The sequence below is a fragment of the Phasianus colchicus genome, chromosome 4 (genome assembly GCF_987193195.1).
Source record: "Phasianus colchicus chromosome 4, bPhaCol1.hap1.1, whole genome shotgun sequence".
NCBI classification, from domain to species: domain Eukaryota; kingdom Metazoa; phylum Chordata; class Aves; order Galliformes; family Phasianidae; genus Phasianus; species Phasianus colchicus.
This window is the reverse complement of record NC_143439.1, coordinates 63,154,689-63,169,451: the sequence shown is the minus strand read 5'-3', so window position 1 is coordinate 63,169,451 and position 14,763 is coordinate 63,154,689.

Genomic DNA, 14,763 nt, shown 5'->3' with positions numbered 1-14,763 from the left:
TTTGCTGACAAATAATAGCAGGCATGGGATTAGCATCCCACTTAAAACCACTGCAGCACAAAGAAAGGCAAGCACTTGATAATGAATAATGCATAGATAGATGTAATATGCTTTTCCAAACCAGTGAAATTTTTCCTTCTTTTTTTTTTTTTTCTTTTCAAATGTCACAAGTTTCAAACCTTACCACTGCAGGTACTTAAAATAGACACACTCCATGCTCTGGACTCTTTTCTCTAGGAGAAAGCTTTCACACCCAAATGAAAGAGAAGACAATTTTTCTGGTTGGCTTTTTTATTATTACTATTTTTTTCTCATTTTGTAGATAAGCTTCCCCACTGCTTTTCTTCTAGATAAAGAATCCCCAGATTAAAATGTATTTTCATATGGCCTCTGTACATAGCTTTTTATTCCTGATTGAGCTGACATAAGATTTCCTCTTGCATGTTGTGCACTGTCATTCATTGCTTCCAGCAGTCTCTGCAATAGTGCACAGTCTCTGACTCCTCATGTCTTTTCTGAGAGTCCAGTGATGATACAATTTCATTAAATGTGGTGCTTCTATTTTCTTAACAGAATTTGCTTCCAAGTGTCTAATTCCCTTCTTTCATGTTTTCATTACTTCAAAGTGGGTGTGAACATAAGTAATCTTCCCTTTCACTCAAGCGTGCAATGGGATGCAGTCAACAGTGTCTGTGTGATTGGCTGAGGAGGAAGGGTGCATGCACAACACTCAGCATCCTTCCCCATGGTCTGGAAGATCCTTTTCCAATATATGTTGCACTGTGGGGCTTAGGGGAGAGAGTCTGTTCTCCATGGGACACCATGTCAAGGTTCTTGGTAGGTATCTTCACTATTGCACAAAGCTTTGCACAAAGCTTTACTCAAAGCAGTGGAAAGGTCCAGAATTATTTTCCAATGCTATTTCCATAATAAGAAAAAATATGATCTGATCAAATGAAATTATGATGTTGCAAACAACACTAATATAACCAACTGGATGGAGAATGGTGCTGAAGCCAGGTAGTTAAGATTGGCTATTTCTATATGTACAACCATTCTCTGATCTATTGGCCATTGGACTTACATAGTGATGCAAATGTTCTTTTTGCCATAGAAAAAGAACATATCAAACTTCCACCCCTCATCTAGCCAGTAAGACTGGAATAGAAATGTAAGTGTGCTTTTTTCTATCAGCTGAGAAAACTTATGTTGGCATTTGGGCGCATATTTCTTGCAGGGATAAACACTATCATTCCAGAAGGCACACTTTTTTTTTCTGACTGTATGTTAACACAGGAATTTGTGAAGCTCTACAGCCAGTGACACTGAAAATGACTTTCCACTGCCACAGGTATTGATCAGAGGAAAAACTATTCAATATCAGATTCCAGAGCCTTTTCACTCTTTATCATTAAATGTATATTATTTCTACTCTCCCCTTCTCACAAGGAACACCATGCAATATATCTTTATTTGGGTTCATAATCACATGGTGTGATAAATCCTTTATTTTTTAGCTGCAGCAAGAAGGTCTTAAAATGGGTATGTGTGAATTGGAAGGCCAGAAGTGTCAACAGCAACATCTGAAATTGCTCTAACCATGGAAATTTAGTATGAGTCATACTGGACAAACTGAAATGCTAGATACAGGTCAAATAATTATGTAAAGAAGGAAAGTAGGTCAGAGTAAGCAGGAATTCATTTTGTGTTTATGGATAGTACATGAACATGTAATTGGCCTTGATATAAATACAAAACAATTTGCTGAATATTGTTTCTACCCAGAAGCAGCTAATAAATGTTCTCTGATTTTCTTACTACAATTTTTAGTTATCAGAAATATCCTTATCTCATGATAAGGAAAACAATTCTTCGTACTAAAATTAAGTACTTACGGAGCCATATTATAATAAGTTCACAATTTACTTTCTCTGAATATTAACTTACCCCAGTCCTAGAATAGCTAGAATGTTTGTAGCAGACAAACATAGAAACAAGCCTACAGAAGAAATTCATTTAGTGTCACATGGCAAGGCTGCTAAAGGAAACAGCAGTCTTTCATAACCACCTCGATAAGCTCTGATTAGACCCCTCAGGAACTTATTCTATAGGATTCATTCTGTTCTGCAGTTTATCTTTCAGATTAATCAACAGATCCAGAGGGACAGAATTCACACATCACCCACAAAACATCTCATTCAGCTGTTTCTGGAAGCTGCTGCATAGCTTTTTCTTTCAGATTTGCAGTTGAAGTCTTTTAAAATGCCATTACCTTCTGTGGCACTAAGAATTTGCAGTAAGCAAAATGTCAGGGAGTAGCTATGCTAATTCCCTCATTCCTGCTTTCATGCCACTGATCCTAACAACTTCATCTTTTGTGTCAACCAGAGTATTTCATTCAATAAGCAAAAACAGTTAACTATAAGAATATGTAATCCCCAAATACATATATTTTTTCATGTGGCTCATTGCCTCTCTCTTATCTGCTAATTAGAAAGGATAAGCAAAAGCTTTGTTGATGAAATGCAACCTCTGCAATTCCTTCTGCCATTTCAGAGAAGTGTACCCCAAAATTAATTAATGTTTTGTAGACACTTACATAAGCCTGGCATGCAAACTCATTTCTTGTCGATTGCTGTATGTTTGCCAGCCTGGTAGTTTCCTCACAGTGTTTCTAACATGGTGTTCAGAATTCATTGCTTATGCTGAGCTAAGTAGTAGTAAGAGACCTCTCATGAACACATCTCATCTGCACGTATCTGAATGCTGATGATAGCTGGACCACTGTTAGGCTGAGGTAGCAGGGTTGTGTCTGTTTCTCATCTCTTATCTAACACATTAGTTCTAGATTTCTGTAGCAGTGACCATCTTTCCCTTTTTATGCAATGCCTGGAGGAGTCCCAAAACTTCAATAAGGCCACTAGACACAAAATCATAGAATGGTATGGGTTGAAAATGACCTTAAAGACCATCTGGATCCCTCTGTGGACAGAGACACCTTCCACTACACCACACTGCCAAAAGCCCCATCCAGACTGGCCTTGAACGCTTCTAGGAATGGGACATCTACAGCTTCTCTGGGCAGCCTGTTAAGTGCCTCCCCACCTTCATCATGAGGAATTTCTTCCTGGTATCTAATCTAAATCTACAATCAATTAGCTCTAAGCCATTGCCCCTTGTTCTATCACTGCACTCCCTGATGAAGTGGCCCTCTCCATCTTTCCTGTAGACTGTTAGGTTCTGAAAGGCCACTATGAGGTCTCCTCAGAGCCTGCTCTTCTCCAGGCTGAACAACCCCAACTCTCTCAGACTCTCTCCACAGGAAAGGCAATCTGATCATCCTCATGATTTCCCCTGGACGCAATCCAGCAGCTCCATATCCTTATAATGGTGGCCCCAGGACTGAATGCAGTACTGCAGGCAAAGCCTCACAAGAGGAAAGCAGAGCAAATCACCTCTCTTGCCCTGCTGACCAAGCTTCTTTTGGTGCCTCATCTAACACATGGGATCCTATGACCGTTGGAGCTGTGAGCAGTTTTCCTGCAGATCAGAAGCTGTCATGATTGCAAGGAGATAGTCTTCCTTCTGTTTTACCCAAATGTGTGTGGTCTAGCAAGCTGCATAGCCCTGTTTGTCATGTGGCCAGAAGTCTACTTGCTTCTTCCACTGAAACTGATGTAACATTTGCAGGGTTTTAGAGCTATTCTTAGGTGTTATTCACACACTACAAAGGTGCTCTGGCAGACAGCGCGTCATTTAAATAACATAATAATTCACCTATTAGGCCTTAATTTGTGGCATATGCTCTTGTCATACAGAGTTTCATTTTACTTGAATGCATTGATTTTTGTTGTAAATATTAGAATGGAGGGTATGTTAGATGCACTTAATTTTTTTTTCTCTGTGGTATTTTACTCTGACTTTAAAAGTTCTTGGAATGTAACCAAAAGAGAAAACAAAACTCAAATGCAGTATAATCCCAGTGAGAAAGACAAAGCTCTCTTCTTCAGAAATCTCTTTTAAGGAGCTACTTTGGCCATATGGAAAGATTGGTATTACTCCCTCAGCACAGAAATAACAAGGTATAAAAGCTAACCAAAATGACAAATGCTTTCTCTTTATGAGTAGAGAGATATTCTGCATCGACAATATATCCTTTACTGTTCCATTAAAATCAGGCCAGAAATAAAATGAGATCCCAAACGAGAGTAATAAAAAACAGAACACTCAGGGGGAAGAGACCCTAAAGCTCTCTAGAAATAGGTGTTGCTCCACTTGACTTCAGAGAGAGCTGCATTGCATTGGATGATGGAAAGATGCCAGCGCACTGTATTATAAAGTTTACAAAGAAGACTGTGACCTTTTAAAATCACTGTAAAACTGCAGAAGATAAACAATACCTCAGTGCTTAGATTGGAAAAATGTTTTTAATATTTTATGTGCCCTGACTTACAGCAGAAAATAAATTGTAATGTTATACTGTAATAAAGTATAGCTTTGTTTTCTGGAAAAAAAACTTACACCCAGGAAACTATACTCTTAATGGTGACACTGAGCCAAAATTAGAGAAAATTATTAAAGCTTTGCATGAATGGCCAAAAGATTTTCCTGATTTCCTTTCTGTTTTTCTTCCCACAAAGATAATATTGTTGCAGATATAATGCAATAATGGCCAAGTAAAAGCCAAGTAGAAATATTCAGAGAACCAAGGAATTCATAAATCTTAACAACACTGAGGAAATTATGCTTCTTATTCTATGTGGCTTTGTGTTGTATTTTTTTTTAATATATTGGGGAGCGAAAATCAGGAGAATCTCAGCTACCAATGGAGTCACCTAAGATCAAGTGGAAGAAAAACCAGGCATTTATCTTTACAGAAAGTAGGGGACTTTATCTTGTTAGTTCAAATGTGAACAAAACAGTGAACAATGCTGCAAAATGAGGAAGTTAATAATCAAAATGAACACATTTTATAAGAGAGAGTGAAGCCATACTCGAAGTACTGCTGTGGGCTGCACAAGGTGTGGAGGGTTTACCAGGGTAACTTGTTTTCCAATCTTGTTTTCCATTTCTGTAGATGCCACTGTAATGGGTAGAGGAGCACTGTCTTTTCAAAATGTTCTTTTGACCGAACTGAAAACCTCATTTGTGAAACAGAGGAGGGGATCTTCAGGATTGATGCAGACAAATCAGTTGTGCATAAGATAGCATATATACACACTGCATGTACAGCTTAGGATAGGGAGAATACACCCATGATCCTGGCCTCTTGGATGTGCTGAATTTTTAAAGTATTACTTTGTCACCAATCGAAGATTATAGTTGTTGTTTTGTTATTCTAATAAACAGCTTTAGTGGTTGGTTAGATTACTTGAGTTCAATCAAATCTCAGCTGCTGTTTAATTTACAGAGCTGTTAGAATCATCCTTTACACCTGTGGGCTTTTGAGCAGCATAAGCAAGTGTGAACAGTTCCCCTCTTCTAGATGTCATTCATTAAATATTGCCTTCCAGCTTTCAGGCTAAATCAGTGATGAGCATTTAGGCATGTCAGTTAATAGGGCTGCTTATATAGGAATATCTGTCAGATTTTCATAAGGTGCAGTTCTTTTTTCTCAATTAAGACTAAAGTGACTGTAGATTTGTATGTGCACTGTCTTCTGAGAAGGCTGTGACATTTTTGATTACCTGCTTATGTCACTGCTGTGATGCATCCATTCACAGATGCTGTAAGAGTAGCCAGCTAAGACTAGTTTTGAATCTTCAAATGATGGATCAATGGGTAAAGATTGTATTTCTTTCAAATACAGCTTCTCTAGGATTGTATCATCCACGGATATAATACAGATCCAAGGGATGAAACGTATCTCCTACAAGGACAGGCTGAGTGGGCTGGAGCTGTACAGCCTGGAAAAGAGAAGGCTCTGGAGAGACCTTATAGCAGGCCTTTGGTATCTGAAGGAGGTCTGTATGAAAGAAGGGGACAGACATGTTAGCAGGGTCTGTTGAGAAATGCTTTCAAACTAAAAGAGAGAGAATTTAAATATTAGAAAGATGTTTTGGCCAAAAAGAGTGGTGAAGTACTGAGACAGGTTGCTCAGAGTGGTGGTGGATGTGCTGCCCACTGAGATATTCAAGATCAAGCTGGGCCAGGCTCTGAGCACTGGATCAAGCTGTAGGCGTCCCTGTTTATTGCAGGGGAGTTAGACTAGATCACCTTTGAAAGTTCCTTCCAACTCAATTCTATGTTTCTATGACAATCCCTGCTGACACACTGTGCTGGAGAACTGCACAAGTGCAGCTCTTGCAAAGACACCTTCATCTAAACTTCTGTTTTGTTGTTTGACCATCAGCTGGAAAGCACAAGAAATACATGGACTCATCATGGGGAAGATACAAATGCCTGAGATCTCACCTTGTATCTGATGCCTACTTGACATTATGCTGATTCCACTCCATTTGGCTGTTCATTGAGGTGAATATATGGGGGCTGTATTTCCAAACATCCTGGGCACCCACAGTGCTAAGATCTGACCACCAACAAGAGCCAGGCCTTGATGTCCCTTGCAAAGGTGAGTTTCAAACTGCTATCTTACTTTTTTATCTGTTAGTTTGTGTATTTGAATGCCAATTTTTAAAAAGATTTCATTATCAGAACAGTTGGTGCATTGAGCTACAACTCTGTCTGCTTATGAAAAAGTGTTAAATAACACTAGTAAGTATTTATAAAGTCAGGCAGGAGTGAAAATTAAAATTACATTCATATCGAATCATTATGGTTGAGAAAGACCACTAACTAGTCCAACTATCAACCCATCATCACCATGCCACTAACCATGTCCCTCAGTGCCACATCTATGGGTTTCTTGAACAGGGACAGTGATCTTTTACAAAGATTATACAATTCCAATTTCTTTTATGTTGAGGAGACCTTCCTCCTGATGAGGAACAGAATATTAGGTCCATAATGCTGATATTCTCTTTACTTACACTGTAGACAGTGAACCATTAGCAAGTGACAAAATCATATATTCAGTGTTGACTATCAGTAACAAAACCCTTTGGTAACTCAAACATACAAGTTTTTACATAAGCTACTTTATGCATCTATAAGAAATTTGTTCAGCAAGTATTTCAGTACCTTTATTTTGGAGGTATTGTCTGGAAATACTAAGCTATAGTTTTCACAGTATTGAGTAATAGCATTGTATCACAGGAAGATCATTCCAGTTGGTCAGGAGTAACTTATGTGCAGAAAAAGATTACAATAAGCAAGTGAGATATACAGAATTGTTGATTATCTGATGTACAACAGGGCAAAATTGCCATCAGCAAGTCATCCTCTCCCGTACAAACTCAGATAACACTTGTCCAAAGCTATGTGTGGTTTAATCTTTTATTTAAAATGGATGTCAGTGAATTCACACCTGACCAACGACTGAGAACAGCTACAATCCTTCTTCAGAAAGAATTTTGCTGCTTGATACTCTATGACATGTGAGCATCCTGATAGCTTAATGAGCCTGTGTGAAGATGGAAGATGAATGTTACTCTAAGTCTTAGATGCTATACACCTTGTATAGGTAATGCCCAGTCAGCAGCTTTGCAGTCTAGTCATGTTTTTACAGGCAATGATTTTAGTTTGTTCTATCATGACTAATATAAAAGAAAATTGATTTTATTTCCTATGTTAGCACTTGATGAAAAAACCCTGCATTTTAAAGTAATTCTAACCTGAGAAGACATAAAATGCTTTCCAGTCGTGCTTCGTTTATATCACCTCAATCAGTTCAGGCAGGGCACAAATAACTCCATAAGATAGATAACAGAACTCCATAAATTAGGATTTCTGTACCTTCACAGGCAGATTTTGAAGCACTTTGTAAATACTTTATTTTTTCTTAAGTGTGTGATAATGAAACATGGAAGATAATAACCTTCATTGTCTGATGGATATTTATAAAGGAAAGTATTACTTTGCTTTAAACAGGATATTTGAAGATGGCAAAAAGAAGCAAAAAAACCTGGGATATTCCAGAATTAAAGCAACTCCTGAAAGTTTCATTTGGTATATGTACATATGGATTGTGATACTATTTTAATTATCATTCTAATCTTTCTCTTCACAAGACGCTTGCCAGCTTCAACATCTACTTGGCATATTCGGTCATCTTCATCCTATCTTGAGAAAATTCCAGTTTCTGAGCTTATCAGATGTATTGGCCAAGGGTTTTATGGTGAGATTTTCAGTGGGCAGTTGGCTGGAAGACTTGAATCATGAAAGGTGCATTAAAAACCCATCTATGTGCTTATCTTGGTCTTCCAATCCATGCCAGAACTTTGCCTTCAGTGCTGTATCTCCCTTTGCAGGAGCTCTAGTTAGATAATGTTCTGAAGAGGTCAGATTTTTTTCTTTCTTCTTTCCTTTTTTTATCCACATTTTTCTTTTCACTTGTACCTCCTGCACTAGGCTTTATACTGCACTGGGTTGCATAGTGCAAGACTGTTTTAAGTGCTCTACTGTTTAAAATCAGTGAGCTTTAGGATGCTACTTGGAGGTGCAGCATTGCCTCCACTACTGCATAGAGCTATATGGATGAATATTTGATGCATTTAGCAATTCCCAGTGGGAAGAACAAACTGTCATCTTCCCTCAAACAGGCTGATGCTCAGCTTTTGCTCAGTAAACACTTTTTTATCATGCTTCCTTTGTTTATATCCATGCAAGCAAAGTGTTCAGTTCTGAAGTGACAAAACCATATCTGATGATTTCAAGTAACATATTCTGGAGGTCAGCACACTGCCACAGCTGTATACCTCTGGTGACCTCTCAGTGCTCATTTTCTCTTGTTATTAAACTGAGACATTTCAGATCCTTGGTGACATTTCAAATGGGTCTTGGTTTGGGAAGTCAGACTATAAATGTAAGATAACTATCATAGACATTATACAAACAACCCCACAAAGTTCACATTCTCCTCGGAGCAATTTAAAATCTTTCTCGGTGTTTTCAGGTATGTTGGCCTTAGAGAATCTTTTGAACTTATTTATAATTTTCTATTTAAATTGACTAGTTCAGCTTTAACCCCATTCAAAATGAGGAACTAAGCTTTGAAATGCTGCATCAGATGGTCATTAACACAGCAGTGGGAGAGCAGGGTGACAGTGTGTCCAATCCCTGGTTCAGTGTTTTCACTTATGCAGTTTCCTGGCTATTATCTCTCTCTTTATAGCTACTATAGAGCCAAAAGACCTGAATTTCAACCTGAAAACCTCCAGTCCCAGTGCTGACAAATAGGGAAGAAGATAGCAATGTCTGACCTATTTTAAAAGCTCTTGAAGGAGGGCCTGGTCTTGTTTAGCATTTGCTCTGGGTATAGAAAAAGAGATGCCTTTCCATGCTTGGAATGAAAATACGTATGGAAAATGCTGGCAACAGAAAGGCAAGCACAAGTAACAACTTTTCTCCCAACCGCGTGAGCCATTATTGCTTTCTGATTTGTCAAGACAGCTGTTCATTTGATGCCATATCTGTAGAATAGTAGCTCTTGCTTTTCGTAGCAAAATGTAGTATGGTTGTATAACTGTTGAAAATGGTTGGTTGTGAACATAATGAATTTTCAATTATTTATTTATGCTCCTAATAGAGGCAGAATCACAGACTCATAGAACGGTTGAAATTGGAAGGGACCTCTGGAGGTCATTTGGTCCAACCTTATCCACTCAAGCACGTATAATATTCAGTATCAAGAATGACATTGAACGTTCTACTGCTACAAAACAATTAAAAACTGAGCTGCAGAGGGGGATGCAAGCTGCTTTTCCAGTTCGGATCCAACCTAGTAAATAGTTTTGGCCACTAAAAAGTGGAGGAAAATATTCGGATACCAATTTGAATATTGAATTTAACTTTGGCTTTATTTCAGGATGATGTTTTTCTATTTAAAAATGAGCCCAAATTAAATGGACAGATCTACCTCCATATTCTTGTCATCTTTTGACCAAACAAAGCAATCTAAACTCTCCTACCTACTCTGATGCAGCTGGACAGAAAAACATAATTATTTTTCAAGAGGAAAGCCACTTTTGCCCACAGTAAAGTGACCAATACTCATTCATTTTTCAATCAGCCTAAGTGGCCATACTAATTAAATCTCTATAGTATGTTTACTTCTAAAACACGTCTGTATCTCTTTTCATTAAAGTGAAACACGACCACTGTAGCAGTCCAGTCTCTTCCCATTTCAGATTTACTTTTAAGGAAATTAAGCAATTATCTTCAAGGCATCTATAAAGTAGAGAATGTGTGTCAAAAACTGTTCTAAGTAAATGGCTTCATAATTACAGCTATGCTGAGATGTTTGATAAAGAATCTCATCCTGACAAAACCCCAAGTCCCTACAGAGTTACTACAGGGTGAGAAGAAACCTGACGTGGAGGTATTAAAGCATCATCACTTTTGATACTGCCTCTGATGGGAACTGATGGGAGACCGAAAGGTAAATGTGGAATGAATTCATGCACCATGATCTTGCTCTGAGTATAATAATATTCAAGATGCAAATGAACCAAGTTGTGAGTGACAGTGAGAGATAGAGGGACTGGGATGTGCATAAGGAACCAAGCTTCATCACATGTCTCAAGTATTTTTTTCACTCCTGCAGTGTGACTGGAATTAGCGTGCATGCTTTTCTCACACTTTTTTTGTGTGTGCTTGATTGGTGAAGCCTTTGAGGCTGAGTGCAAATTCAAGGTTAGACATCAGCCACTGGACACACAAGTGATTGTCCTTCTGCAGCTGACCACCAATGATGGGTGGACAAACACAGAAGCAAAGCGAGACCCCAGACCTCTGGGTTCATTTTGGGATGTCAGTCAAACCCCTTAGTTTGCCATCCCTTAGGAGTAATCAATGGCATGTCACCTGCCCGGGGGAGGATATTCCTGGCTGCATAACACAGGAAGAGATGCAGCAGATAATTGTTCAGGAATTTATTGTCTTGCAAAATCTGGTGGTTATTACAGGGAATGAGAGTGCTGGGTTATGCACTTACCAGAGACTTGGCAGTTATCATTCTGAAGGACCAAAGAATGATGGTGTTACAGTAAATATTCTAGGAATAGCTTTGAAGCAAGGAACACGAGCCTATTTATTTTGATAGAATCAGGGCTGCAGACTGTTGTATCCCAGCTCTGAATATATATTTTTTGCTTAATTTTGCAAGAGGGAAAGTGGATAAGAGTTCGCCACTGTGTTCTGGGAAAGTGCTTCTTGATAGGCCTTCCTTTTACGGTTTCATTGGAGACTGACTCAACATTAACTGTTAGGGGCCTTTCAAAGCCATTAGCTTGCACAATGAATCAGTAACCACTTTACTGCTTTCTTCTAGGAATTGAACAGAGCTAATAATATGTTTTAGCTCAGCAAGTAAATTACCCATCTGGTAGTTGTGTGGTGTTTATATCTTCATTTACTGGCTTCTAGAGAGTTATTAGAGTGGAAAACAAATTGTGAATAGGTGTCTGCAGATCTTCTTTTTCAGGGCATCTTCTCCATCTTTCTTTCCATTTCGTTTCATCTCTGCTCCACTCTGTTTCAGGGCTGCACTCTGGTTATGCCTCTGATGCAGACCTCCCCTTACAGAGAGGAGCTGCTGACAGCAAGTATCTCATCCTCTGCCTGAAGCTTCTAGCTCCTGTGCTTCTACAGAACATAGCAATTCAGACTGCTTAGTTGTCAAGACAAAGTCAAGTCCTGCATCCAGTCTAGACCTTTTACTATAAGACTCTTTCCTCTACTCTCCATGTCAGATAAGTGACTTTGAACTTAAGAAATTTAAGGCTCTTTCACTCTAGCTACAAACTGTACAGTTTGTACAGCAGTACATGGCTTTCTGTTGCTGTCAAAGCAGATCTGTTGTTTGATGTGCCATAGTTTTTAATCTGTTCCATAGTTATTAAGCACCTCTGTAGAATAAAGGAGCAGAATTCAGAATGAAAGCATAGCACATACTTGCAAAAATGAGGTGATTTGGTATTAATTAATCCACATGATTCATTGTGTTTAAAGCAAAAACAAAAACAAAAACATTTATAGCAAGGTTTTTCCCTGCGAACAAATGCCTCATTAATTTTGAGCACTTTAGCCTGTATAAAGTATTACAGTTTGATAGTGGGCATTTTGTATGGATGCCACTCATCACATACTTATCAAACAACACACATTTATTAACCCACTGTGCATGCTGATTATTTATAATTCCTCCCTGCCTAGGCTGCAGAACCATGTAATTGTCCAATGTGTAGATTGTTCCTCTCTGTTTCCTACCAATTGGATAGCCATTTGGGCAAATCCAAAATTTTGGTATGTGGCTTCCCAATTCTCAACATAGTGAGGAAAACAGGCAAGAAATACAAGGTAATTAACCTGCAAACCTTCTTAAAGAAGCTGGAAAAAAAAAAACCAAGGAAGAGGGAACAGAATACAAGAGAAAGGACAAAAGGAGAGTAGGCACAAATGAATATTCATTCCACTGATTTTCATTTCACAGCTCTTAGTGAGGCTTTTGACTTCAGGAGACCTTTATGTAGTTGATGTTAAGAAAATGCTGTCCTAGTTTTCATACACTAGTGTGGTTTATGTCTTTGTATTTCTCACTATTAATAGTGATGGGAGTGATGGGGAAAAATGCAATCCCAAAGTTTAAGTGAAATATGAATGCCATTGAAAAAAGGTCTCTGGCTGACACTAGGCACAATTCTAGGCAGTCTAGGATAGTTATTTTTTTAACCAAATGAAGATCCGTAATAAAGCCTCATTATCAACCTACTGCAGTCTTTTATGCCAGTGAAGAGTCTGACAGTTAATCCAAACTAACTACAGAGACAGAAGCTTTTACAAATGAATAAAACTTCAACTCTATTTAATTTCAGCTCTTATATTCAATTAATATCATTACAGACCCCAGACTCCTTACTCCAGCTTCTCTTTCTCCACCCCTCTAGCCTTATCATACCTTCACTTCTTGTCATTTGGAATCAGAATCAGAGGTACAGAGACTCTTGAACAACCTGCCCCTAAAAAGATGTCTTTGTTCTATTAATTCCTAATTCTTTTTCATTTGTGTGGGAACCATCTCAGTAATCTTACAGTAAAGTTGCCCACAGGTCTCTGCAGCCTTTGTAACATTAAGGACAGACTGCCTTCAGAACTTTCATTTCCCTTCCTAAAAATAATTTCTGTAGGAATTTGTTCATTATGAGGTGCCCTAGGACGTCCCTTGGAATGAACGAAATTCAAGGCTGCATCTCAAGTACTCTGTTCAGTTTTGGTCTCCTCACTACAAGAAAGACTTTAAGGTTTTGGATCATATCCAGGAAGGGAAACAAAGCTGATGAGGGGCCTGGAGCACAAGTCTTAAGAGGAGTGGTTGAGGGTACTGGGATTGTTTAGTCTGGAGGAGAGGAGGCTCAAGAGTGACCTTATTGCTCTCTACAATTCCTTGAAAGAAGGTTGTGGTTAGGTGGGGGTTGGTATCTTTTCCTGGGTAACTAATATTAGGACTAGAGAGAATGGCCTCAAGTTGTACCAGTGGAGGTTCAGATTGGAGATTAAGAAAATTTCTTCTCAGAAAGAGTGATGATGCATTTAAACAGTCTGCCCAGGAAGGTGGTGGAGTCACCATCCCTGTAGGTTTTCAAGAACTGTGTGGAGATGTAGCTCAGAGAAACATGGTTAGTGAGTATGATGGGGATAGGTTGATGGTTGAACTAGATGATCTTGGAGGTCTTTTCCAACCTTAATGATTTCATGATTCTATTGCACAGGTGTTGCTGCTCAAAACAAGGTGTTGGGTTTTAGTATCATATTCCTGAGGCCAACAAAAGCAAATAGGCTACTGCACTGAGATAGTGCTTGTGTACATCTGAATGCTGATCCATCCTTTGTCCACATGGAAATCCCCAAACATATTTTCTAACAGTGATGAAAGAGTGGGTGTGCTCCTCCAGTTTGAGCTGTTTTCAAGATAGGCAAAATAGGTTGATAGCTTGACTAGATTATATGATGGGTTGATAGATGGAGTAGATGATCTTAGTGGTCTTTTTCAACTTTAATGATTCTATGATTCAGTAGTTTAGTCATGCCTTGCTAACTGCTACCCTCTGTTCTTCCTTTTAAATCTTTTGAACTCCAGCCTCTTCAGCATCTGACCATTCCTTGCTTTTATTTTGCCCACTGGAACCAGTTATCTATGGGAGTTCTTAATGTACCAGGATGACCTAAAAAAGTAATACTGCAAAACAAGAAAATGAAAGTGTGCAACTCTCAATGAGGGGAGCTGGTGTCCCTCCTTTTCCTGTGAAATGAAGCACCTGGTAAAAGTGTTGCGCATTCTGGTGAGTACATTTGTCTTTGACTTCTCTTGACAAAAAGAGTACATTACAACCTATTGTAACACTTAGTGGCTTGAGTCTCCTAGCAACAGAGCTTTCTCTGAAGATGACCCTCCTCACTTCATTGTCTGAAACTGGAAGTTTCAGATAGCTTTGTATGGTTATAATGAACTTTAAATAAGCCTTTTCTTTATGGAAGCCTCATTTTCCATTAAGCAGATTTTATTTCCGTATCTCCTGGTAGCTTAATGATAAAAAATAATAAAGGTGCTTATTGTAAATACAGTCACAAAGGAGGTAAGTGGTTTCTTTTTCGTAAGTGCATCTGAATTAATGTTTAATAATCCAGCTGTTTGTTTTTCTTTAAATC